The following is a 27,224-nucleotide window of genomic DNA, read 5'->3' as shown; positions in this document are numbered from 1 at the left end:
TATAGTAAAAAACAAGAGAAAAGAGATAGACTTAAAAATGAACTGTGCGAAACGAAAACAAAACATAAAGATTTGGAAAATTCTGTTGTACAAACTAAGGACATGTGTCCTAGAATTTTCACCAAGGATATGGCTACACAATCTTTTGTTAAGGAGATTAAGTCTGTGACTAATAAAAAAAATGGATCTAACCAATTACTACAGCAGAAAACCCATCGGCTTAGAGTAAAGGGGACAGAGAAAGAACTAAAGCGGAGAATGCTGTCTGCCTTTTCGAATTCTACATCTGTTGTCCTCCAAGAAAAGAAAAGAACCATTCTGGGAGCAGCTCGGAGATCAGCAGAACTATTGGAAGGAGCACAGGAAGCAGAGCTGCCTGGATCTCAAAGGGTGGGGCCGCAGCCTCTGGGGTGTCAAAGGTCAGAGCTACAGGCTCCTAATTTTCAAAGAGTCATATCTTCACCAGCTTCAGTTCAGGAGTGTGGGGCTGCCATTCAGTTTGGCCAAGAGGATGAGGCCACTGCCCAAAGCTGATGGGGTGGGACTGCCATGCCCAAAGGGCAGAAAAATGGGGCCTCCCAGGGCCAAGGGCATGGGGTTACCACGCAGATAAACTAGGAGATGGGGCCACCCAAAACCAAGGGAGGACAATCGCCGTCCCAGTGGGCATGGAAGGTGGAGCTGAAGCCCAGGCCTGAGGGACCCCCACCCAGAATCCAGACAGCATGGCTAACAGCCAGCATCTGGAGGGCAGGGACATTGCCTAGATGGTTTCAGAGAACAGAAGATTATTTTCGAGCCTTAACAGCTAATGTAAACTGTTCTTTCTCTCCATTTTTTCCAGTATGTAATGGAAATATATACCATGTACCTGTCCCACCATTGTACTTTGGAGATAGATAACTTGTAGCTTAGATTTCACAGGTTCTCAGATGAAGGGGGATTCCAGGATGGAATATGCCTAACGTTTCACCCATATTGGATTTAGTTGATTTAGAAGATGAGATTTTGGACTTGGAGTTGATTTAAGACTTTTGGGATGATGTGAGCTGGTGAATGTGTCTTGCCTACGGCAAGGACATGAAATTTTGGGACGTGAAGGGTAGAATGTTATGCACTGAATTTTGTCCTCCTAAAATATGTGTTCTAAGTCCTAACCTCTATGCCTGTGGTTATAATCCCATTGGGGAATGGGTTGCCCTTATGTTAATGGACAAGATTAGTGTAGGATGCACCTTGAGTTAATCTCTTTTGAGATATAAAAGAGATTAAATGCAAGCTAGGAAGCAGAGATGGGGGAATAGAGATGCCAAGCCATATGAAGATCACCCAAGAACAGGAGGTAAAAGAGACAAGGACCCTCCTCCAGAACCAACAGACAGAAAGCCTTCCCCTAGAGCTGGCACCCTGAATTCAGACTTCTAGCCTCCTAAACTGTGAGAAAATAAATTGCGGTTTGTTAAGGCCACCCACTTGGGCTATATCTGTAATAGCAGCATTAGATAACTAAGACATGGGGGCAAGCGAGCATAATAATACTTTTCTTTATAGCCTTTGTAGCTTACAAAATGTTCTACCTTATATTTTCTTGGAGTCCCTGGGTGGTGCAAATGGTTAACAGCTACTAACCGAAAGTTTGGCTGTTCAAGTTCACCCAGAGGTACCTGAGAAGAAAGGCCTGGCAATCTACTTCTGGAAAATCAGCCATTGAAAACTCCATAGAGCCCAGTTCTACTCTGACACACATGGGGTTGCCATGAGTTGGAGTCCACTTAACAGCAACTAGTTTTGGTTATATTTTCTCATTTTAACTTCATGACAACTTTGCGGAGTGTGGTATCTCTATTTTAAAGAGGAAGGAAGTGAGGTAAGGAGACATTAAGTGACTCACCCCAAATCATGTAGTCAGTAAATAACAGGACTTGAAACCAGGTCTTTGGATGCTATATGGATGCTGCCCCCACCTCCTACCCCAACCACATGGTCTTTGTCTGCATGTGTCCAGGATCGCCTCTCCTATACCCTTCCCATTGAGCTCTGAGTTGCCTTGTCTGGTTACTGTAAGGACAGGAAATGGCTTTCTCCTTACTTCTCTTGGAGGCACTGCTTGATATCTACAAGCTGACTTACAGGCTATCCTTGGGCAAGTTGCTTCTCCTCATTAGGCTTCATTTTCTGCATCTTTTAGATTTCTTCTACCTGTTACATCCTCTATTTTTTTTTTATTAGAAACATAACTTAAACTTTAAAGCATAATAAAATAATAGCTACCATTTCTTGAACACAATTAGGAGTTAAGCACTGAACTGGGCCTTTTAAATGGACTGTTGCTAACTTAGTTCATCCCAGCTATACTACTTTTACTTTATGGTAAGACTCCTGAGCCCCAGAGAAGCTAAGCAGCTCTGCCAAGGTCAAGGTTCTCAGCTTCTCTCCCCCAACCACTGCAGTAGCCTCCTCATTGGTCTCCCTGCTTCTACTTTTGTATCACTACTCCACTTTCCACACAACATTTAGACTGACCTTGTGAAAACTTAAATCAGATCAAGTCACTGCCCTGATGTCTTCTCCCCCACAACTTTCCTTCTTCACACTTTGTAGTACTCAGAGTAACGGCCTGGTCTAATTCCCAGAACCTGTGAAATTGTAAGCTTACATGGCAGAACAGACTTTGAGGATGTGATTAAGGATCCTGAGGTGGGAGAATTACCCAGATGGACCCAGTGTAATCACTGTTGTTGTCAATGGGTGTGTTCAAGTTGATCCAATTCTTAGAGACCCCACGTGACAGAGTAGGATGCCCCATAGGGTTTTCCTGACTGTATGTAATCTTTATGAAAGCGAATCATCAGGTCTTTCTCCAGTGAGGCTACTGAGTGGGTTTGAACCACCAGCCTTTCATTTAGCAGACAAACACTTAACTGTTGCTCCACCAGGGCCCCCTCATGTAATCATAAGGGTCTTTATCAGAGGGAGGCAGTGGGGTAAGAGTCAATTAGAGATTTGAAGATGCTACACTGCTGGCTTTGAAGGTGGAGGAAAGAGCCATGAGCCAAGGAATCCTGTTAGAAGCAGAAAAGGGCAAGGAAACTGATGCTTCTGAGGTCCCCTGGAGGGAACACGGCCCTGCTGACACGGAAATTTCAGCCTAGAGAAACCCATTTCAGACTTTTGACCTCCAGAACTGTAAAATAACAAATCTGTGTTGTTTAAGACACTAAGTTTGTGGTCTTTTGTTACAACAGCAATAGGAAATGAATACATACTCCTACAATGGTCTTCTCCTGTGCCTCAAACGTGTCAACCTTATTCTGGTTTCAGGTTGTTTAAGCTTGCTGTTCCTTGCATGCAATGCTCTGCCTCAGGACCTTAGAAAGACCACTGCATCCTGCCCAGCACTCTCTGTCACACACCTGTTTTACTTACTTCATACTCTTATTGTTTGACGTTGCCTCATTTATTGATTAATTGGTTGATTTTCTTTTTGACTTGCCCTATAAGAATATAGGAATATAAGCTCCATGAGAGGAGGATCTTACCTATCTTGTTCATCATTGCTATATCCCCAATGCCTATAACAGTGTCTGCTACATTGTATCCCTCTGCCTTACTATAGGCAGAGAGTAAATGATTTTGACAGAAAGAAAGAAAGAACGGAAGTAGCAGAACAGATACACAAACTCAAATTTATTTACTCCTAAACATTTATAAGATGGGCCCTACTGCAAAACCACCTCTTCTGACCCAGTAGATGGTTTCTTCAAGAACCTTGCCAGAAATTGGAAATGAGCCAGAGGTTAAATACATTCAGAGAAATAATAATCTTTTCATGTCTTTCTCCTCACTGTCAACATTTTGTTAGTTGTCGCAGAAGAATTCTAGGAGCCAGAAAAGAACGGATCCATTTTAAAGGTCTTTGTGGACTATGACATTTTAAGACTTTTATAATATATAGAACTCCTTTACTGTATATATAATAAATTCAATACTTATATTCTATTTCCATGGAAAACTTGAACATTCATTTAACTCCTTTCCAAGACGAAAATTCAAATGATTTCTTACAAATGGAGACTTGCCTTTTTTACCCCCTTGTATATTAGCAGTAATATTAATACCATGTGTCTACATAGGTACCATGTTCCTTTCTCCAGGGAATCCAGTACTTTAGGGACTTCAGTGAATCATCCTAGAGTATCTCAGCAAGCTAGAAAATGTCAATGGGGAGTTATGCTGGATGGCTTTGTGGACCCTGGGCAGGAGCCTGCAGACACTTCCCAATCCTGGCACCACAGTGGTTGGTCTGAGGGTAAGCCTGGGGGAGAGGACAAAAGGAGTGGCTCCAGGTAATTCTCCTTTATATCACCCTCACTACTCATTTTCCTGGAGACCCTGAGTGGTACAAGTGGTTAAAGCACTTGGCTGCTAGCCGGGAGTTTGGTAGTTCAAGTCCACACAGAGGTGCCTTGGAAGATAGGCCTGGTGGTCTATTTCCAAAAAATCAACCATTCAAAACAGTATGGAGCACAATTGGAAATGACTTGCAACAACTAATTACTCATTTCCCAGGGAAAGGAGTGCTGTTTCTTTCTCATTCTCTCCATCAAAAGTCCCACAGCTGATCTCATTTGATCATATGTTTGTCCCTTAGCCAATCACTGTGGCCAGGTGAATGTATGCAGTACCCTGATTAGTCAAGTCTGAGTCTCATGCCTATCTCCAAATTTAGGGTTGAAGTCACCCCCACCTATCTGCTTCAAGGAGAGCTGGGGAGAGGGGAAAGTTGCTTCCCTGAGGAAAATCAGAATGTTCTTACCATAGTGTGAATAGACGCTGGGAAGGCAAAAGCAGTATATGCCCTTTACCGTTCCCCTTTGCTAAAGGTGGAGCTCCAGGCACCAAGACTCTTGGATGGGGAGATATTTTTGAATTGCTTTTTTTGGATCCACAGCTAACACCATGTTACCACCAGCCTACTTCACTAGCATTAAAGAGCCATCTGGTCTGGGTTTGACTATTCTATGTTGCTTGCAGTTCTAGCTTAAATCCCTTGGCTTGTAAAATCAGATAGCAGCATTTAAATCTGCTGAATTCTGAAAATGTTGGCAGTATAAATAGTTCATCATATTTTAGAAATGCAAACAGCAGTTATGAAAACTTTTGACTTTCAAAATCTCCTGCAGAGTTTGTGGATTTTCCTGTGTGTATGTATGTGTGTTTTGTTTGTTCATGGTTGACAAAAAGAGGACATTTTATTATTGATGGGATAATTACTCTTACACTAAATAAATGATACAGAAAAACTGTCTAGGCAGATGAAAAACTCAAATACTTTTTTTTTTTAATAGTACAATACTGGCTCCCAGTGACTCTCTCAGAGGCGGTTACAGCCCTTTGTTGACGATGACCACTAATGCAAGTCTTACCCAGAGCACGCAGGAAAATGTGAATGATCATTTGCTCTCTGTTCATGCTACATTTACATTTGGAATTTAAATGTAGAATAGCACACCTTCCCACCATACCTTCTCTTGAATTTTTTAGGCCATAATCATTCCACTCAGAGAATGTTTCTGTGTTGACTGACCCCTCCCTTCCACGTACCTCCACTAATGGACCCATGGTGGGGAGGGGATAACAGTAGTCACATTTTTGCAAAGAATGTACATCCTTTGTACAGCGTAGCTTAAGGCAGACCCAGAGGAGTTCAACATCGCCATATCAATTGAGAGCAAGAGAGGACATTGATCAGATGGGCCTGATGAATTTGCAGGGCAATGATCTCAAAAGCCCTCAGAGGAAAGAGGCATGGCTACACTCAGAGGACTGTAGCAGGATGGGGTGACTTCCCTGGGTGCCCGTGGTTGGGGTACACAGAGTAAAGGATGCCTGCCACCACCACTCCGCCCTCAAGGCAACACCACAGTAGAAACATGAATGACAATGACAAAGCCCACACATACAGCTCAAGCCCAAGTGTCAGCAGGGGATTGTTAATACTCTAAAGAGCTGAACTCATCCCATGTCTAATGTGAGTGAGAGTCACCCAAAATCACATCCCAGCCCCATTCTGTCAGCCCAGTCTCACACATCCCACAAGAAAAGAAGAGGGGCGAGGAGAGGAATGATCTGCTTACCAGACCCTCTCTTGGAATTGGGGCCTATTCTCAGAGCCTAAAGATGATCCCATAAGTACAGGGCATGGAGCTCCTTGGGGCATCTGGTTGACTCCACACACAGGGTAGCAGGCTGAAGATCATCTCAACAGGGGAGGGGACCCTCTGTGTTCTGGTCCAGGCTTGGGTAACACTTCTGGGCCTGGCCAGTTCCAGCCACAGAGGTGGACTTAGAAAATTTCAAGAAGACATGTCAAAGCACAGGGCTCCCTGAGGTCCAGGGACCAGAGTAGGGGCCTCACTTGCCAGGGTGTAAATGTAGTACCACAGAGGGCCTGAATAACATTGTTTGAAACCCTAGATTCATTCATGCCTGAGGCCAGATCTACCACTATTATCCCCATTTTCATGATCCAATAAATTCCCATTTTTGCTTAAATTTGAGTTGAGTTTCTGACCCTTACAACAGAAAGAATTCTAATTAATGCAAACAAAACTACTCCCTGTTGCTATCAGCCTTCAATGTCTACAATGCTAGCTCCCTCTTTTTCACTTAATTACCTTGCATTCACTCGTTTAAGTTATAATTCAAATCTTGGGAAGAATACACAAGAAAATGGAGGTCCTGGTTGTTCCTAGGAAGGGAAATTGGGTAGTTTGGTAGGGGTAGGAGGGAAACCTTTCATTTCATGCCCTTTTGTATATTTTGAATTTTATACAGGAATGTATTACCCAGTTGGGTTCCTTGGGTGGTGCAAATGGTTAAGTACTCAACTACTAGCTGAAAGGTTGGCAGTTCAAAACCACCTAGAGGCACCTTTGAAGACAGAACTGGACATCTGCTCCCGAAATGCCACAGCCTTGAAAACCCTATGGAGTACACATGGGATCACCATGAGTCAAAATCAACTCAACGGCAACTAACATGATTAAAAAAGAAAGAAAGAAAGAAAAAACACGATTACCCACTTTGAAAAGTAATAAAATAAATAAATAATTTGGAATTTAAAAAGCATCAAATGAGCAAAAAAAGAATGCACTCAAGTGTTTTTCCCCTGTGAACTTTTCCCTGACTTAACCCTTCCCTCCTCTGAGCCATCACTGTACCTTCCACATCCCTCTATTATAGCATTTCTACAATATACGTGCATACTATACAATGTACAACTTCGTACTGCACTCATTGGAAAACAAGCAAAAAGTCCTAATCTCCTACTAGACTGGAAGCCCTTGAGGGAAGGGGCTTTGCTTCATATGCCCCTTGAACACGCCTTTTGAATCTCCAGCACCTCGCACAGTACTTGGTGGGTAGGAGGTGCTCAGTAAAGTTTTGTTGAATTAATGAATAGAACTCTGCAGAAGAGAAACAAAAGAGATATATGTAATCTCACTTATTTTACAGATGAAGAAAATGAGGTCCAGAGAAGTAATTTATTAAGGATTTCACGATTAATTAGTAAAAAAGCAGAGTTAAAATGAGAATCCAGGCTTACTAGTGTCCAATGTTAGCACTACAGTAAACTGTAAGACTTTTTTCATTCTAAAAAATAACAGATGTGTTGTGGATTATATCTACTAATTTTGACCCCAGGGCCTGGATTTTCCAATTTCCGATTAACTGCCAGTTTAACCACCAAAGGAAACTTTCACTTACCAAGTCACAGGCCTTAAATGTGTGCCAGAAAAACATATATCTTATGCAGCTTATGTTGTTGTTGGGTGCTGTTGAATCAATTCCAACTCATAGCAACCCTATAGGACAGAGTAGAACTACCCCATAGGGGTTCCTAGGCTGTAAGCTTTATGGGAGTAGATCATCACGGAACTGCTGGTAGGTTCAAAACGCAGGCCATTTGGTTAACAGCTGAGGCTTAACCATTGTTCCACCTGGCCTCCTTAACAATATAAACACAGACTATACCTACTTAGGAGTCCTGGTGGTGCGATAGTTAAGCACTTGGCTGCTAACAGAAAGGTCTGCATTTCGAACCTACCAGTGGTTCTGTGGGAGAAAAGACCTGGCGATCTGCTCCCATAAAGCTTACAGCCTAGGAAACCCTGTGAGGTAGTTCTACTCTGTCCTGTAGGGTCACTATGAGTCGGAAATCAGCTCCTTGGCCATGGGTTTGGGTTTTTTTTTCTTAAAGAAGCCACAGGAAAATCTTGTGACACTTTCCTTTATCTTAAAAGTTGTGTTTTGTGTTATTATTTTCCTAAGACACAAACAATGTGGTGGACATAGCTGCACATGGTGTCTTTAGTGATGAAAGGATAGCAGAGGGAAAAGTGCTTGAGTCAACTCTAAGTGGTATATGGTATTCAGTTCCCACTTGGGAGCACTTGCTGCATGCCCAGGCCATACAGAGCAGTAACCAAGGGATTTTATTGTACGCAGTAGCCATATTTTGATGCGTAAAGTGGTTGCATTAATGATTAACTGAACCAGGTTTTAAGTACCGTAGGAAGATTTTCTGTGGCTTCTAAGACCAGTGGTCTTCAAACTTTTTTGTTCACAAACCCCCTGAGAAAATTTTGAAAAACCTTTTGTCACTCCCACAGTTTTACATTACCACCTATATTTTCTCATCATAAATTTGCAAAGAACGTAATTTCCAGCATGTTGTATTTAATCATATTTTTTTAAAAAGCTGTTAGCTCAGTCTTTAAAATTTATCCTGAAGAATCTAAATTACACAGATATTTGTTACCCAACATTATTCAAATTAAATATACATAAACTAGGTCTTCTTTGACAGTCAAAATTTACATGGTTCCTTTTTCTTCTTGAACTCGTATTTTCACTCCATTTCCCCCACAGAATGTCATCTTATTGCATATTTTCATGCTTGAAAATCTTTTATTGACCATTACATTATGCTTCACAACAGATATTATACATTTACATCATTTAATTTTTTCTGTGACCCTAAGGCTCTAGGTATGAAACAATGTCTTCTGGGCGGAGTTATTACTATAATTATTAGTAGTACACAATTGATCAAGCGGTAGCTACATTACAAAGTAATAAATGTTTTTCAGCATTAAAAAATACAGTTTTATGGAGAGTGCATCTGTTAATGAAATGGTAGAAGCCTTTTCTTTTCCAGTGTATCTGTGGATGAGACAGAGGTCTGCCCCAATTCTATTCATGTGCTTGATACTGTCTTTATAGATAGAAATAAGTAGACGGGAAAGGGAGGAATTTGTTATGGCAGTATTATTCAATTCTTTTTCAGTGCCTTTCAATTATATGCCCCAAATCACATAGCGATCTAGCATTTAAATACTTTCTAATGATGTATCAGGTGGCAAATTTTTTCATCAGTCATCACAGTCATTCCCTTTCTCAACACCAACATTGGCTTCTAGTTGTCTGAGTTTTGTGCACCTGGGGACAATGTACCATAGTAAGATGTGGGATCTGTGAGAAGAATGACTTTCCTTTGTCAAGTGGGGAAATGGCAATTGTGAAAGGGAAGTAAAAGAGAGACCACAAGCATGTTTTCAGGCAGATCAGTTTTAGGAAAGTATAGAAATGAAAGTCGAGCATCTCGAATTGGTTCTTTAAAACTATCCATGTGCTGTACCATTCAGAAAGTCTTTGTGTACCCCCAGGGCTGGGCTCACCCCAGTTTGAAGATTTCTATTTACTAATCAGCAGGCATGTGAATAAAAATGATTGGGGAGAAATGATTAGGAAGTCCTAAACAGACTGCTGGGGGCAGTTGTTGTTCAGTAGTAGAATTCTCACTTTCCATCCTCTGCGTAGACAAGGAGCAACACGGGGCTTAGTGGCCAAAAGACCATGCACGCCCCACCCAAGAGGATCAGAGAGCTTTTCTGTCCTCAAGGCCTCAGGGGGGCAGGGATTGATGCCTGAAATTCTACATCCCAACCCCTCCCATGCCCAAATATGGAGATCTGGATGCTGAGTCATTCTTCTGGATGCTGAATCATTCTTTATAAGAAGTTAGCGCTGTGGGACTTCTCGCTTTCCAAAGGGGCTCAGTTGGAACTGTGGGCTGGAGAATATCTTCCCTTCTGGTGATGCTCAGATCCAGGGTTAGGTAAGGACATGATTCCCTTGGTTTGTGCATGCACCAAGATCTTGGTTTGTGCATGTGCAAAGATCTAGTGCTGGGAACAAACTGTGGTTAGAAGCCGAGGTTTGCAAGTACTGCGGAGCTGGAAACAAGGAGGGAGGGAGCTGAGGTGGACTATGATGCTGAGCAGATTTCAGGGGAGCTTCCAGACTAAGACAGACTAGGAAGAAAGGCCCAGCTATCTACTTCTGAAAATCAACCCATGAAAACCCTTTGGTTCACAATGGTCCAATCTGCAACTGATCATGGGGTGGCACAGGACCAGGCATGGGGTCATCTGGACAGCAGCTAACAACAAGAGCAAACAGATTGCTATTGAGCAGAATAAGGTGGTGGTTAAAAGAGGAGCTCTGAAAACCCTAGGTCTGAACTTTACTAGCTCTGTCATCTTGGGCAAGTGCTTAACTCCTCATCTGGAAAAAAAGATAGTAGTAATACCTACCTCATGGGGTTGTCGAGAAGATTAAATTAACATGTACAGCTCTTAGAACAGTGCTTGAGGAGCAGTAGTCCCTTAGTAAATCCTCAATATTATACAAGGAAATAATCATGACATAAAACAAGGTCAGTAACTCCAAAATAAGTTAAAGTTTGATGTCCATTTTGCTCAATACCGAAGCTAACTGGTTTAGTTTGTAAATTTGAAACGCAAGGGACAAGTTTACACAGAAAGTCTGTGATACAGCTAAGATTCTTGCCCAGAGTTTGCACTCTTAACAACCATGCCTCTTGAAAAGCAAATGAAACAAAAATAAATGAAATAGAAAGTGTATGATTTGTAAACTCGTTCTTTCTAGAGTGAAGGGTTGCATGTTAGGAAAAATTTATAATATGCTGATCTCTAGAGTGGTAAGAACCATTTGATGTGTTCTTTCCCTACCTTTTATAAGCACAGAAATTTCCATTTAGGACATTCTCCCCTGCCCCCCCAACACTTACTACTAAATATATCATCCAACTTTCCGGTGCTTAGAGGCTTGGGGATTTTACCTTGCTGCTATTACTGGAGCTTCAGGAAGATGGTGTTCAACAGTTTTATCCTTATTAAATGAAAATTTGGACAGAGTTTTTTTCCCCCCCAATATTTTTTTTCTCCAGTATTTCCAATTGTCCCTACCCTCACCGCATGCTAAATATGGGTTTTATGTTTGACAGCCTATAAAATAAGTTGAAAAACACAAAAAAGAGCCTGAAAACTCTCATCTGAATAACACCAACTTCAGGAACAGCTGCTAAGATAAAATAAATCCAAGACAGCCCAGCAACCAGAATGGAATTGCTTTTCTCTTTAAAGGAACAGGCACATATTATTTTAAGGCAAACTGTTATTTTAAATCAATCACGTACTTTAATTTATATCAGCGTTTTTCAAATCCGAAATTTTATGTGGGTATCTCTTTCTCAGTGCATAAGACCAAAAACCAAACCAAACCCATTCGTTGCCATTGAGCTGATTCTAGCTCATAGCAACCCTATAGGACAGAGTAGAACTGTCCCATGGTTTTCCAAAGAGTGCCTGGTGCATTCGAACTGCAGACCTTTTGGTTAGCAGCCATAGCTCTTAATCAATACACCACCAGGGTTTCCCCTGAGCACATAGAGGATTTTCTTCCACTATACTTAAATTCGAGCAATTATTTGATGATATCACTGCTTGGGGTTTACAAAGCATCAAATAAAATCTTTCAGGAACCAAGCCTCCAGATTTCTTCTTCACTGAGAATGCAGAAAGAGAAACTAGGTCTACTGAAATATAAGAAAGAAACTAAATGGAAATATGTAAATAAGATAAAAATGATTTGCCAATTGCAGAATAAAAACCTATTAACTGTTAACATTGTTGATTGCAACACCTGAGCCTCCTACAGTATGATTCATATTACAGAAAAATGTTCATTAAAATGGTTGCACTGAAGTCTATTTTAAATGTTGATAGGTAAAACTCCCTCAAAGAAGGAAGTCCAGCATATTAAAATATGATCTTATGGAATGGATAAATGATAGAGATTATTTTTTCTACAGAGGCATCAGTCATCATTCAAAAAGATTTATCATAGTTTTCTTTTAAACACATAGCTTCACTAGTATATTTAGAAGAAGCCCTGGTGGTGCAGTGGTTAAGCACTCGGCTGCTAACCAAAAGGTCAGTAGTTCAAACCCACCAGCCAATCCCCGGGAGAAAGATGTGGCAGTCTGCTCCTATAAAGAAACCCTTGGAAATCCTATGGGGCAGTTCTACTCTGTCCTATAGGGTCGCTCTGAGTCAGAGTCAGAGCCGATTTGATGGTGGGTGGTGGGTTGGGGTAATAGTATACCTAGAATATGATTTGATGTATAAACACATTATTTACACATGACTTTTACTGAAAAGGAAACCCTGGTGACGTAGTAAAGTGCTACGGCTGCTAACCAAAAGGTCAGCAGTTCGAATGCACCAGGTGTTACTTGGAAACCATGGGGCAGTTCTACTCTGTCCTATAGGGTCGCTATGAGTTGGAATGGACTCAACGGCAACGGGTTTGTTTTTTGGGTTTTTTTTTTCCTGAAAATATCTTTTACATAAAGCAAGTCCTAGCAAGAAAACATAATGCTCAGGCCTGAATAGAGTAGCAATAAATCATTTTGTGAAAAGTTGTATTTATCAATATGCTTTCATTTTTTCACACCTAAATTAATAAAACAGAAAATATAATTCAGAAAAATGTCAGCATTACAGATACATATTTATAATACAGCCCCACATTTTCCTGCTTCCCATTAATTTTTCTGTTGGATCAGTGCTTTGTAATAACTCCTGTATTTCATTTCTCAATAACTTTTTTGTTCGTTTGGCTATCTCTACTTGTAGCACTTGAGTATATTTGTACCAATAAAATGAAATATTGCAACCTTCTGTCACTTCATAAGAGTTCCACTTATAGTGTATTATCAGATAAGATACTTTGGGCTGCAAGTAACAGACAACCTAACTTATAGTAACTTAGACCATATCTTAGTCATCTAGTGTTGCTATAACAGAAATACCACAAGTGGATGGCTTTAAAAAGTTTATTTTCTCACAGTCCCCTCCCCAGTACCCCCAGCGCCGTCACTCATAGCGACCCTATAGGACAGAGTAGAACTGCCCCGTAGAGTTTCCAAGGAGCGCCTGGTGGATTCGAACTGCTGACCCCTGGGTTAGCAGCTGTAGCACTTAACCACTACGTCACCAGGGTTTCCTTCTCACAGTCCAGTAGGCTACAAGTCCGAATTCAGGGCGCCACCTCCAGGGGAAGGCTTTCTGTCTCTGTCATTTCTGGAGGAAGGTCCTTGTCCTCAGTCTTCCCTTTGTCTGAGGGCACCTCAGTGCAGGAACCTCAGGTCCAAAGGACGCACTCTGCTCCTGGCACTGCTTTCTTGCTGGTATGAAGTTCCCAACTCACTGCTAGCTTCCCTTTCCTTTTATCTCTTGAAAGATAAAAGGTGGTGCAGGCCACACCCTAGGGAAACTCCCTTTACATTGGATCAGAGATGTGACTTGGTAAGGGTGTTACCATCCCTGCTCTAATCCTCTTTAACATAAAATTACAATAAAAAAAATGGAGGACAACCATTGAATACTGGGAATCATTGCCTAACCAAGTTAATACACACATTTTTGGGGGGACATAATTTAATCCATGACAGACCACAAAGCATTTATTGTTTGCTTAATAGAATGCCCAAATGAAGGAGGTTTTAGATTGGTTTGGCAGCTCAGTGATGCCAACATGGACCCAGGAGGCTGAACCAGAATTTCAGCCCAGGCAGTCTGACTCAAGAGCCTCTGGTACATTTGGCCACTGCACTCTACTTCTACCCTACAATACTCACACTGTTGTTATTCTGCATTCTGAGTTCCTGTGGTGAGTAGCCCCCTATTCTAATTCACCTATTCATCTAACTCATCTATTCTTCTGTAGTTTTTAAATAGACTTCAGTGTACCTGAAAAACATTTTGGGTCACTTATAGTCCCCCACTTTTTTGGAAGGTCCTTTGTTGGCTAAGCAAGGTTACGGATTTAAATTTATAAGTTGAGAAGGGTTGTTGTGAGCCACCATCAAGTCAGCTCCTGATTCGTGGCGACCGCATGTGTTACAGAGTAGAGCTGCTCCATAGGGTTTTCTTGGCTGTAATCTTTACAGAAGCACTTCACCACGGCTTCCTTCCGCAGTGCTGCTGGGTGGATTTGAACTGCCAACCTTTAGGTTAGCAGCCAATTGCAAACTGCTTGTGCCACTCAGGCTTCTCAGTATGCTGAGATAATCTGCTTTGCCCGAGAAAGGTTTAGAGGCGACTGGAGTAAGCAAGGCTAGCTTACTGCTTGTGCATATGTGTATTGGAAAACGGGATTGAATAAAAACAAGGTGGCTGGAGGAGAGACCTGGGAGGAGACACGTATGATGGTGATTTTTTAAAAGTAAAAAACGTTATGTGCTATGATGAGACCCTTTAATTTTCAATAAAACTATTAAAATCATATTACAGTTTCATGACTAGTTATTAAAGAAGATGAGTTTGTGTCAGGACTTGAATTAACATGATCGAAATGCTTTATCAGGATTCAGAAAAGTTCTCCTGAACGGGCAAAATGATTGCCTGTCAAATGTGTATGTGTGTGCATCTGTGCACACTGCATTTACTAAAGGAGGTGTGCTTTTCTCCTGGAAATACAGGGTTTGGGTACTACTCTCGTTGTTACATAACAACCTTTTGGTGACAGCACCTTATGAACTGAGTGATTTACATAGTTGTACTTTTTATAAGTATTGCATGCACATTTTAGAATTAATAAATCAATTTTGGGACAAACAGAGCAAGAGACTAAAGTGTTAGAGCTTGGTAAAATTCATCAGATGTTCTTGTTCAAAAAACAGTCCTTCTAAAAGAAAATAGTAGGGCAGAAGACTCATTGAGCAGATCAGACAAAGATCTAAGGCACTAAAAATGGAACACCTGGAAATTGATCAGGCGTTTCTCTCTGCTATTCTCTATGTTTGTGTAAGTTTGTATGGAAGGGGCAGAAGGCTGTGGGGGGAGAAGGCTGGGGAGGGGAGAAAGCTGGGAGGTGGGGGGACAAGAAAGCGAGAGCTAGTTGTTTTTCTGGGAATTTTCACCTGGGTGGAGGTGGGAAGAAAAGGGAACCGCAGTGGTCTATTTTTTCTGCAAACTCAGCCAGCGCTTTGCAAGCGGCACAGCACTGTTGTTTCAAGCCGGACTACTACTGGGCTAAATCCAAAGGGATTGGCTAGAAATGAACCATCTTTGGAAATGCAGCATGATGCAGAGATTCATTCCGACAGCCCCACTAAGTTTAGGGCCACCTTTTAGAAGTCAGGGAGCAGAGCTGGCAACTTCTAGTCTCTGGGCTTTTTAAACTTGTAGGACAACTGCCAGGCTTGCAGAGTGAAGGCTGCTCTAAGACCCTACTCCACTTCTCTCTTTCCATGGAATATTCCCTGACCCTCGGGGAAGACACTGAAGTCTTGTGGCCCTTGGAGTCTGTCCCACACTATTTTGCAGTTAATTGCACAGTCTTAAACTGCTCTTGTGAATTAATTGAGGCCAAGGATATAAAAGTGCCTAGCACAGTATCCAGCAAAAGACTTCATTTACCCACTCAGCCTTCCTTGGAAAGGGAGACCTGGCCAAAACACAGAACTAATGAAAACAGAGCTAGTAAGCAGAGGTGACTCAGCCCATGACCTCATCTGTTATAGCATACAGGCCCTAACAAGAAATGTTCTCCATTTGATACAGAAATTGTTGCTGCTATTGCAATAAGCCAGATGGTATGAATTACAGCAGAACCCCTTATAATTTGGCCCATTATTATCCAGATTTGAATATACATGCTAGTAGAAGCTGTGTGGCCTGAATGCTTGCTGGTATATTTATTTAAAACACTCATTTCTGAGAAATATATATAAATAGATAAATTTAAATATATATGAATAGAGGGTGGATTATTAACCTCAATATATACATTAATGCCAGAGCTGATTTATTTCAGAAAACAATGAACATATTTTAATATCACAATACATAAATTCATACATAATGGAAGTTAATAAAATGAAAAGTAAATATTCCTTCCCTCCTACCCACCTCTCTTCCAACCTCACTATTAACAGTTTGGTAAGCAATCCTCCAATATAGGCATGGAGGAGCTAGACAGACCATAAGCAAGGAAGCATAACAAGATAACTGAGGGAGGTGGTTTCCAAGCCTGAAAAGGCTGCTTTATCTGTGGAGGTGGAATCCAAAGGATGCAAAACAATCAGGGTCTTGAACTCTTGTGGGAAGAGCCTTCCAGGTAGACTGAAGGGCAAGGACAAAGGCTGAAAGGGCATCTTTGGCTGGCACTTTGTATGCCAAGGTGAGAGTTCAAAGAAGTGGATGGGGGCCAGACCATGCCATGCAGGACTGGCAGGAAGTTCAATTTTATGCTAAATGAAATGAGAGGTCATTGAAGGGTCTTAAACTGGGAACCCATTGCTGTCCAATTGATTCCGACTCATAGCCACTCCACAGGACAGAGTAGAACTGCCCAATAGGGTTTCCAAGGAGTGGCTGGTGGATTTGAACTGCTGACCTTTTGGTGAGCAACCAAATGCTTAACCACTTGCACCCCCAGGGAAGGGAGGGTCTAATTTTTATTTCTGAAAGATAATTCTGACATCTGTGTGGAGAAGATACGATACCGAGGCAAGAATGGATGGCGGGAGACAGGTCAGAAGAGATTCATTCACACAGAGTTTAAAATTTTCTGTGTGTGTGTGTGAATACATACATAATTTACAAAAATGGTGACATATAGTACCTATTTCTCACCTTGTTACTGGGGTATGCTTTTAGAATTCCTCTTTGAAATTATGTTCGGTTTACTGTCTGTCCATGCTAGAAAATCAAACACATCTTGTTTTTTGACATCCTCCTCCCTGCTCAAATGCAGTAACTTAATGGCTGTAGAATCTGTTGATCAGATTTGGCTCTAAATGACTTTTGCATTGTTCCAAAAAGCAGGTTTGTTCTCAAAGAAAGAGTTATTTTCAACAAATTCAGTGCCTATCAATATGCCTTTTGAACAGCATCGTTGGAAAATTCATACAACCTGACAAGGCAATTACTTTGAAATGAAATACATTCATGTGAAGTTACAAATTCATTTACTCACCAAATAATTATTGAGCACCAACTAACAAGTACTAGGCACTGTTTTAGGCACTAGGGATGTATCAGTGAACAATGCAAACAAAAATCTCTGTTCCTGCTGGGCTTACATTCCATTTGGAGGGAAAGAGAAAAACAAAACAATAAAAAAGTAATTTATATATTATGGTTGAAGATGATATAGGAGCAAGGTAAGAGAGATTTGGAAAGCTGGAGGGGGGGGTTTCAATTTTAAATAATGTCAGATTGGGCCTAATGAAAAAGGTGACATTTAAACTGCTATCGTTTACCTGAAAGGGGAGAGGAAAGTAATATAGATCTTAAGGAGGAGAACTTCAAACAGAAGAAATAGCCAGTGCAAAGGCCCTGAGGCAGGAATGTGCCTGGCAAAAGAGAGGAACAGTGAGATGGCTAGTTGTTAGTCAAGTCAGTAAGGGAGAAAGTAGTAGAACATGAGGTCAAAGAGGTAAGGAGGTTGAGGGCAGATCATAAAAACCATGTAGCCATGGTAAGAATTTGGGCTTTAACCGTGAGTGAGGGAAGCCAAAGCAGAGAAGTGATATGATCTGATTTGTTTTAAAATTACTGTTATGTAATGGAATACTATGCAATGATAAAGAACAATGATGAATCTGCTGCGAAGCATCTCACAACATGGATGAACTGGGAGGGCATTATGTTAAGTGAAATAAGTTGGTCACAAAAGGACAAATACTGTATAAGACCACTATTATAACCACTATTATAAAAACTCATGAAAAGGCTTACACACAGAAAGAAACAAATCTTTGATGGTTACAAGGGAGGGGATGGGGATGGAAAAACACTAAATAGACAATAGATAACTGGTAACTCTGGTGAAGGACAAGACAGTACACAATACTGGGGAAGCCAACACAACCTGTCCAAGGCAAGGTCATGGAAGCTCCATTAAAAAAAAAAAAACAAAAACCATTGCCATCGATTCTGACTCATAGCAACCCTATAAGACAGAGTAGAACTGCCCCACAGGGTTTCCAAGGAGCGCCTGGTGGATTCCAACTGCCGACCTTTTGGTTAGCAGCCATAGCTCTTAACCACTACACCACCAGGGTTTCCAGGAAGCTCCACAGATACATTCAAACTCCCTGAGTGATCAGATTACTGGGCTGAGGGCTGTGGGGACCATGGTCTCGAGGAACATCTAGCTAAAGCGGCATAGCATAGTTTGTAAAGAAAATGTTCTTACATTCCACTTTAGAGAGTAGCGTCTGGGGTCTTAAAGCTTGTGAGTAGCCATCTAAAATACTCCACGGGTCCCAGCCTGTCCGGAGCAGGGGAGAATGAAGAAAACCAAAGACATAAGGGAAAGATTAGTCCAAATGATTGATGGACCACAAGTACCACAGGCTCCATCAGACTGAGTCCAGCACAACTAGGTGGTGCCTGGCTACCACCATTGACTGCTCTGACAGGGATCACAATAGAGGATCCTGGGGAGAGCTGCAGAAAAATGTAGAACAAAATTCTAACTCACACACACACACAAAAAGATCAGACTTACTGGTATGAGACTGAAGAAACCCTGAGAGCATGGCCCCCTGGACACTCTTTTAGCTCAGCACTGAAGTCACTCCTGATGTTCACCCTTCAGCCAAAGATTAGACAGGCCCATAAAACAAAATGAGTCTAAAGGGACATAACAGCCCAGGGGCAAGGACTAGGAGGCAGGAGGGGACAGGAAAGCTAATAAGGGACCCAAGTTCGAGAAGGGGAGAGTGTTGAGATGCTGTGAGGTTGCTAACCAATGTCACATATGTGTACTAATTGTTTAATGAGAAGCTAGTTTGTCCTGTAAAACTTCATTTAAAGTACAATAAAAAAAAATAAAAAAAATATAAAATTACTGTTATGGATTAAATTGTGTCCCCTCAAAAATATGTGTGGTAAATCCTAACCTCTATAAAAAAAAACAAAAAACACCTCTATACCAGTGGTTATAATCCCATTTGAGAACTGGTTGTCTTTGTTACGTTAATGAGGCAGGATTAGTGTAGGGTATGTTTTGTGCCAATCTCTTAAAAACATAAAAGGATTAAGATCAAGGAAAGAGAGATGGGGGAAAAAGGGATGTCAAGCCACACGTAGATCACCCAGGAGCAGAAGTTCAAAGAGACAAAGACCTTCCTCCAGAGCCCAGAGAGACACAAAGGCTTCCCCTAGAGCTGGCATTCTGAATTCAGACTTCTAGCCTCCTAAATTGTGAGAAACTAAATTTCTGTTTGTTAAAGCCACCTATTTATGGTATTTGTTACAGGCACGCTACATAACTAAGAGTTACGTTGCACACTGTGATATGATGAGAATAGACTTTAGAGGAGCAAGGCTGGAAGTTTTCATGTGTTTTGAAAAAAACAACACTTCATAGCCACACCCTCCTACTTTTGCTAAAAGTGAGGAAAGCAGCAAAAGAAGGCATTTGTTTCTAGATTGTATCTTGCCCCTTTATCTTTCCTTACCACAGCAAAGTTCTATCAAGTCGAGTTTCTTTTAGTCCAAAGCGTCTTTTGACTATTTTCAGGCCACAGCAAAATTATTTCTTATCCTTTGGTATTATAATAAAATCCACTCTGTCAGTCAGGATCTTCGTGGCTGCAAGTAACTGTATGACCCAAAGCGGCTTAAGCAATAGGTCATTTACTCTCTCACATAATGAGCAGTCTGGAGGTATGCAGACAAGGGTACTTTATTCAGCCATCCAGTGATGTCTGGGGTCTTGGTTGCCTTTTGTTTTTCCTGTTTTCCTCTCATCCTTGCAGGATGCCTTCATAGCTCCAAACCTCCTGCTCAGTGGAGACTAGGCAAGGCCAAGAACTAAGTGAAAGACTTCACTTTATGGCTCTCAGGGATAATACCCTTTTCCTGAATCTCCCCACCCTCACTTCTCACTCCCCATTATGTACTGACCACAACTGAGTCACATGCTCAGCTCCTAAACCTAAACCAAAAAAATTTTTTTTTCAAATAGAGAGAGACAAAGTATCAAGACAGGTTTAGATTAGTGGTTCTCAAAGCGTGGTTTAAGGAACCATGGGGGGTCCCCAAAACATTTTCAGGGAGTCTGTGAGGTCAAAACTAGTTTTATTACAATACCAAAAAAAAAAAAAAAGTTGCCATGGAGTCGATTCCAACTCATGGCAACTTCCTGTGTGTTGGACTAGACCTGTGCTCCAGAAGGTTTTCAATGGCTCATTTTTTGGAAGTAGATCACCAGGCCTTTCTTCCCAGGTGCCCCTGGGTGGACTCAAACCATTAACCTTTTGGTTGGCAGCTGAGTATTTATGAATACACTAAGATATTATTTGCTGTTCTTATTCTCATTCTCTCCGGAGTGTACAGCAGAGTTTTCCAGAGGCTACCTGAAATAATGCCATGGAGTGCATGTAGGAGCAGATGAGAATCCAGAGGCGTTCTATTTAGCCAGGCATTAAAGATATTTGCAAATATTTAAATGCTACTCTCATTACTAATTTTTTTGGAAAAGTTATTTTTAATAAAATTTGCTATTTGTTAGTAAGTTTGTTACTCTCGTTATTTTAAATATTGTAAAATTTCTCAGTTCTAATTTCAGTAGCTATATCCCACATAAACAAAAGTTCTTCGGAGGTCCTCAATAATTTTAAGGGATACTGAAACCAAAAGTTTGAGAACCCCTGGTTTATTCAGACAGATCTTCATCCCTAGGGCTCGGAGGAAGCTAATCTTTCTGGGGTTCACCTGAACTGCCCCAAACCTTCTTAAAATCTGACTCTGTTAGTGGGTAAGTCACAAAGCAGGTGTGTGTGTCAGATGCTGCTTATTGAATTAATAGATCTCAATTCTTCTAGCTAGGGAGATCTTGACTGAAGCCCCTGGGAGGTGAAATGGTCAAAATGAAACCTTAAGTGCTATTTCAAAGATGGGAAAGGGGTGGGTTCTTCTGGGGTGGACAGTTGAAATTGCAAAACTCTTCTTGGGAGCAGAGGTAACCCCTCCCTCCCATCAGTGCTCTAGGTTAAGGAGCAAGGTAATAATTTTCTCTCCGCTCGCCCTCCCCACAAGCTCTGTGTAAACCGTCCTTAAGAGTAATGAACTTTCCACCGGCTAATCTGCTATCATTCACAACGCTCAACATCATCTACCCTAGCTGCCTGATCGCTTAGGTCAAAGGCAAAGAGGATTTCTTTGGGCCTTGAAGTTGTCACCAAGGTGTGCTCGTTTCTTGCCTTGCCCTTTCCTCCAGGATTAGGGATATGCAGATACCCTCTTCTAGCCTCAGTTCTTTCGTGTTTCTTGTTCTTGTCTTATACTATTTTGGTTTCAAAGTGCTCTCAAGAGCCTCCTTAAAATACAAAACCTATTTTTTTCCCCTCTAGATAAAAATCTTCTGGCTTCACTAAAAAAAAAAAAAAAATCCATAGAAGTGTATCTTTGTATTTTTTAGTCAACCTCTTATGCCTGCGACTTCCCCATGTGATCTCTTCTTTCTCCTGCCTTTTTCCTTCCCTGGAGAATTTTAGGCTCCATCGACTCGACGGCAGTGGGTTTGGTTTTTTTTTATGGAACGGAGGAGGGGCCGACTCGACTCTGCCAACGAGCGCAGCAGTCATATATTTTCTTTGCACATATTTTGCTGAGTGGGTGGGACGTTTTGCATAAACTTCTAGTTCAAGAGTGCCATTTCTTACATTCTTTTCTTTGCGCGCTGTCTTCCGCTTTGGTCAATTTCTTGGGCCTAATTTTACACATAACTTTCTCGCTTTTAGGTTGTTTGCATCCATGATTCCCGACGCTTAAACCTTCCTTCCCTTGGGCCGGACCTAATTCTGGGTGCCGGCTGTTGTTTGGTTTAGTTCTTCACTTTTGCAAACTCACGTGGCGCTTCTGGAAGCTTGCATTTTTGCTTCTAGGATGGGTGCTGGGGTTCACTCGGGCTCCGAAAGCGTGCTTTCAAGCAGCCACGGCCTCTTCCCCCACAGAGCCCCTGGCCCCGAGCTGGGGGCGGGGAACAGGGACGGCCGGGTGAATCCCAGGGCGTAACAGGTGCCGCAGCCGCAGCTGCGCCCGCATCCTGCGCCGGCCCTAGGGATAAGGTTTTCTTTTTCTCTGGGTTTTTTTGGAGGTGGGGAGGAGACTCCGGAGGCCCCCACAGGACCAATGCAAGCCGCGGTTGTTCATCGCCTAGCAACTGGCGGAGCCAATGGGAGGCAGCTCGGCCTGCGGCGACGGCGGCAAGGGGGCGGGGTGGGAACCTTGCAAACCTGCCGAGGCCGGGAGGCGGCCGCGAGGGGCGGAGCGGAGCGGCCCAGGGGCGGGGAAGGCGGGAGCCCGAGGCGGAGGAGGGGCGCCAGCCCAAGGCGGTGCGTCCCGAGGCGGCTGTTCTGGCCCTCGGGGCTGTGGGAGCCGGCCTAGGACGCCGAGCGGCGACTCCCCGCCGCTCCCGGGGGCCGTGACGGTGAGCAGCCTATGGCCTCTGCTCCGCGGCGGGGATTGTGACGCGCCGGCCCGAAAAGGGGCGGGCGGCGCCGGCGGGGCGGGGGGCGGGCGGGTGCGGCGCGGAGGTGAGAGCCGGCACCTGGCTCGGCGCCCCGCGGCTCCGCGAGAGGCTCCGCGCGGCCGTTGGTGCCGTTGGAGGGTGCGAGTGAGCGTTGCCCAGCCGCGCCTGGCGGAGGAGGTGGGAGGTAGGTAGCGGCTCCCGCTGGTGATCGCAGCGCTGCGCTCTCAGGAGGGCTCCGGCCCGGGGCCGCGGCCAGGGAGTCCAAAACCCTCTCCGAGATGGAAAAAGGGTGGCGCCTGGAGTGGGATGACGAACGGCGCGGAGACGTGGGGGGAGGAGGGGATGGTCGATTTGGGGCTACAGTGCCTGCTTACTAGAGGCTGTGGGCAATGCGGGGCTAGGGATTTGTTAATGGGAGCCGCAGTAGGCAGTCGTTAAAGTGAGTTACTGGATGGTCCGTGGCTATTGCAGGGGAAGAGAACCCCGAACCCTGATAATGGTCTACTTAAAAGTCTGGGGGAAGAACTTACATCATCTGTCTGCAGGCATGGGGGAAAACATTTTGATGTAGAATTTTGTAGTAAAGTACAGTAAACCGGATTGTAAGCTCTCTGCACCTTTTTGAGCCTAGCTTATCGCTCGGTTATGCAAGTCACTTGGGCCCAAGAAATGGAATCTGCTACATGATTTTGTCTCAGTGTGTGTAATAAGGGCATCTTTAGATTACTACGTTTTAAGGATTGTGAATGCTAAGGTGTAATTTCTAAGAGTGATAATACAGTTCTTGTTAAATCTGGGAAAATTGAGGTTTCCCTTTTTTGGACCCCATAACGGGTTGAGGATGAGAAGAATCGTTCCTCAAAGGGTGGTTTAGAAGTGCAAGGGTGGGGGCTTCCCAAACAATTTCGATTAGGGTCTAGGCCTGGAGTTGGCCGTGAATGATGCATGCAGTGGAGCCCTTCATGGTTCAAGAGGGATTGGTATACTGTTGAGATAGATAGAAGAAAATTTTGGCAGCTTTATAATTTGATTCCGATCTGGAAAGGAAGGTATGACTTGACACATTTAGGAAACTGAATAAAATTTGAGAAGAATTAGAGATCTGGAGAGAAAAAAAACAAATGCCTTTAGAGTTTGCTTACCAAAACCAAAAACCAATCCGGCTGCCGTTGAGTCAGTTCTGACTCATAGTGACCCTATAGAGTTAGCTTAGGCCAACCCAAACCCATCAAACCCGCTGCTGTCAGTGGATTCCAACTCACAGCTACCCTATAGGACGGAGTAGAGCTGCCCCATAGGGTTTCCAAGGCTGTAAATCTTTGGAGAAGCAGACTGCCGCATCTTTCTACCATGGAGCAGCTGGTGGATTGAAACCACTGACCTTTTGGTTAGCAGTGGAGTGCTTTAACCACTGTGCCACCAGGGCTGCAGAAGAAGTTAAGAGGTAGATTTATGAACTTGGATTCAGCCAACAAAACAGTCCATCAAATCTCTTGTGCTAGAGCAGACATAATGTACATCCTAGGAAGCTTAGGTTATTCATTCAAACTAAAATAAGAAAAGCTGGTAACTAATTTGACACTCTTCTTCCTGTTGTCTATAAGTTTCTCAAACAAAATAGTTCTTTGAGAAGAAAGTTAGAAACTGGTAGTTAAAATGAAGGCTCTTTAGTGACTTGCTGGGCATCTTGAGCCAAGTCATTTTATACCCTTCCTTCCCTTTTCTTTCCCCATCTGTACAATGAAGATAATAAAACCTGGGATTAAGTAACATGAGTAAAGCTGCTTGAAGGTAACTGCAGAGACTTAGATATTCCGGGACGAACTATGAAGATCTCTTTGTAACACGGTTGCACCTTGTGACAAGACTTGTTAAAGCACGTTATGTTCCAAACATGCTGAGGGTGTATATTAGAAAAATAGAATGTTAACTGTTCAGGTGATTTGCCAAAGGCCTCAAGGCCAGCACAAAGTCAGGATTATATACTGCGCCTTCCTAAAACCCGACAGAGCCTGCTCTTTGGCCAAAACTAGTATGACATGGGTTTTATAAAAGTAGAGAGTTGAGTACCTTCTATGTAGTATGCATCTAGGGGTAAAAGGATGAAAAAGACATTGTCCCAGAATAGCGTGGTTGGAATTCATTTCACATACTTAAAGTGGAGCAGTTCCAAAGCTTTTTGTGATTTTTTTTCTGTATCTTTCACAATAGTTGTAAATTTGCCTATAAACCCGTTGCGGTCGAGTCGATTACAACTCATAGCGAGCCCATAGGACAGAGCAGAACTGCTCCATAGAGTTTCCACAGAGCGCCTTGTGGATTCGAACTGCCGACCTTTTGGTTAGCAGCCGTAGTTCTTAACCACTACACCACCAGGGTTTCCACTGTGCCAGTAGGGTTTCCAAAATATTGGTTAGATTGTTTGCTCGTGGCACAAAAAGTTTTTTATACTCTTTGAATATGTTCTGTGGCTTTGGAGATCATGATTTGCTGGTAATGAAGGTGCAAGTTACCTTGAATTCAGGAACTTATGGAATAAGATAGAATTTAGAGAAGTGAACCATTCATTACAGCTAATGGAAAACAATCTAAAATTTTATTTTGATAGTGGGCCAGTATTACTATTTTATATAATACCAGATTTATTAAATTACACTTTACTAAGTTATTCTCAGTGAACATTTGCTGAACATGTAATTAAGCTGCTGCTTGCTAGATCTGAGGATAAAAAGATGAATAATGTTATCTTGTAAATTTAGGAAATTTACAGCATAATAAGGGAGAGAGCAAACATGAAAAATAGTTCAAATTCTCTTTCTTTTTCTAAAGCCTTCCCATATGGCATCCATGTCTTGACAGGGAGGAGGGGGAGTTCTTAGAGCATTTACAGTTGGAGCATTACAGGTGGTTTGGTGGTAGAGTTGGAGCAGAGTTCGATGGGTTAGTGATAAGGTTGGAGAACAGGACTGTGAACTTTGACTGGGAAGTGATAGGGAACCCTGGAAAGGTTTTATTCGGGGGAATAATAATTGATTTTTATTTTAGGTAGGAGTCTCTGGGTAGTGCAAATGATTTGCACTCGGTTACCAACTGAAAGGTTGGCAAGATGAATCCACCCAGAGGCACCCTGTAGGAAAGGCCTGGCAGTCTACTTCCAAAAGTTCATAGCTATTGAAAACCCTATGGAGCACAGTTCTCCTCTGACACTTAGAGGATTGTCATGAGTTGGAGCCAGCTGGGTGGCAATGGGTTTGTTGATAGTTCTTCTAGTTTTACTTTAGGTGAATATTTCCATCAAAATTAGTAATTGAGTGATCCAAAAGAGCCCCGAATGTAGAGAATCCAAGTAATATCTGAGAGACAGCAGCCCTACACAGGAATTAAAGACTTAAATATTTTATTGTAGCCCCCACAGATTTCGGGAGAGCAGAAATAATTATTCATATGACAAACTTTATTGAGTATCTTCTACTTTTAAAACTGAAGGAGGAGCCATAAGCTACAGCTCCATTTTCAAGCAACCTGCAATTCAGTAGGAGAAATAACACAGTTATAATGCAACGCAGAATCTTAAGTATCATTGAATGCATAAAAATGTCAAACTCTTAACAATGTAGAATTCTGAGATGAGAGAAGACATAAAATGTCTTTCAAATAAGTTCTTAAATAGAAATTAAGCTTGCAACCAGTTAAACAGAACATACTTGACTATAATAATAATCTACAGTTTCCCTCCATTAACTCTTGCTTCAAACATTTCCCTCCCTCCCTCTTATTCTCTGGAGTAAAGTTTTGGATCTGACACCCATAGGGCAAGTTACCTATGTGTGCCGTAGTCGTTTCATTTGTAAATTGTTGCTGTGTGCCTATGAGTTGATTCCGATTCATAGCAACCCCAATGTGACAGAGAAGAAGTGCCCCATAGGGTTTCCTTGACTGTAATTTTACGGAAGCAGATAGCCAAGTTTTTCTCTCACAGAGTCACTGGGTGGGTTCAAACTGCCAGCCTTTCAGTTAGCAGCTGAGTGCGTAACTGTTGCACCACCAGGGCTCTTTTGTAAATTAGGGGTGATAACACCTACTTCATAGGATTGCAGTGATTAAATGAGAAGATATGTACCCAGAACAGTGCCTGGAAAAATAGTTACGTTTATTGAGTACTTATTATTATTTCTATTTGATATAAAAATGCTGTAACTGAAAGGACTCATATACAGCTTTTTTTAATCACTGGCAGATCCATCCATGTGCATCTAATAAACTTACATTCAGAGACACTACCTACATTGTTAGACGAA

The 27,224-nt window shown here is 42.3% G+C and overlaps 1 protein-coding gene across 6 annotated transcripts in view; it reads left to right on the top strand.

The window, feature by feature from the left end:
* The first annotated feature begins 22,797 nt into the window (after nucleotides 1-22,797).
* SSX2IP (SSX family member 2 interacting protein) overlaps nucleotides 22,798-27,224 on the top strand; it is a 65,986-nt gene continuing 61,559 nt past the window's right edge. Inside the window, exon 1 of one of the 6 annotated variants that reach the window (XM_064282171.1) lies at nucleotides 22,798-22,884. The gene's annotated coding sequence lies outside the window, so the exon portion shown is untranslated. Of the gene's footprint in view, nucleotides 22,885-23,018; nucleotides 23,111-27,224 lie in introns of those variants that run through there. The other 5 variants (XM_064282173.1, XM_064282174.1, XM_064282170.1 and 2 more) reach the window with 5 other exon arrangements.

Source organism: Loxodonta africana, chromosome 3 (genome assembly GCF_030014295.1).
Source record: "Loxodonta africana isolate mLoxAfr1 chromosome 3, mLoxAfr1.hap2, whole genome shotgun sequence".
In the NCBI taxonomy this organism is placed as follows: Eukaryota; Metazoa; Chordata; class Mammalia; order Proboscidea; family Elephantidae; genus Loxodonta; species Loxodonta africana.
The sequence above is the reverse complement of the archived record's forward strand: the minus strand, read 5'-3'. Positions and strand labels throughout refer to the sequence as shown.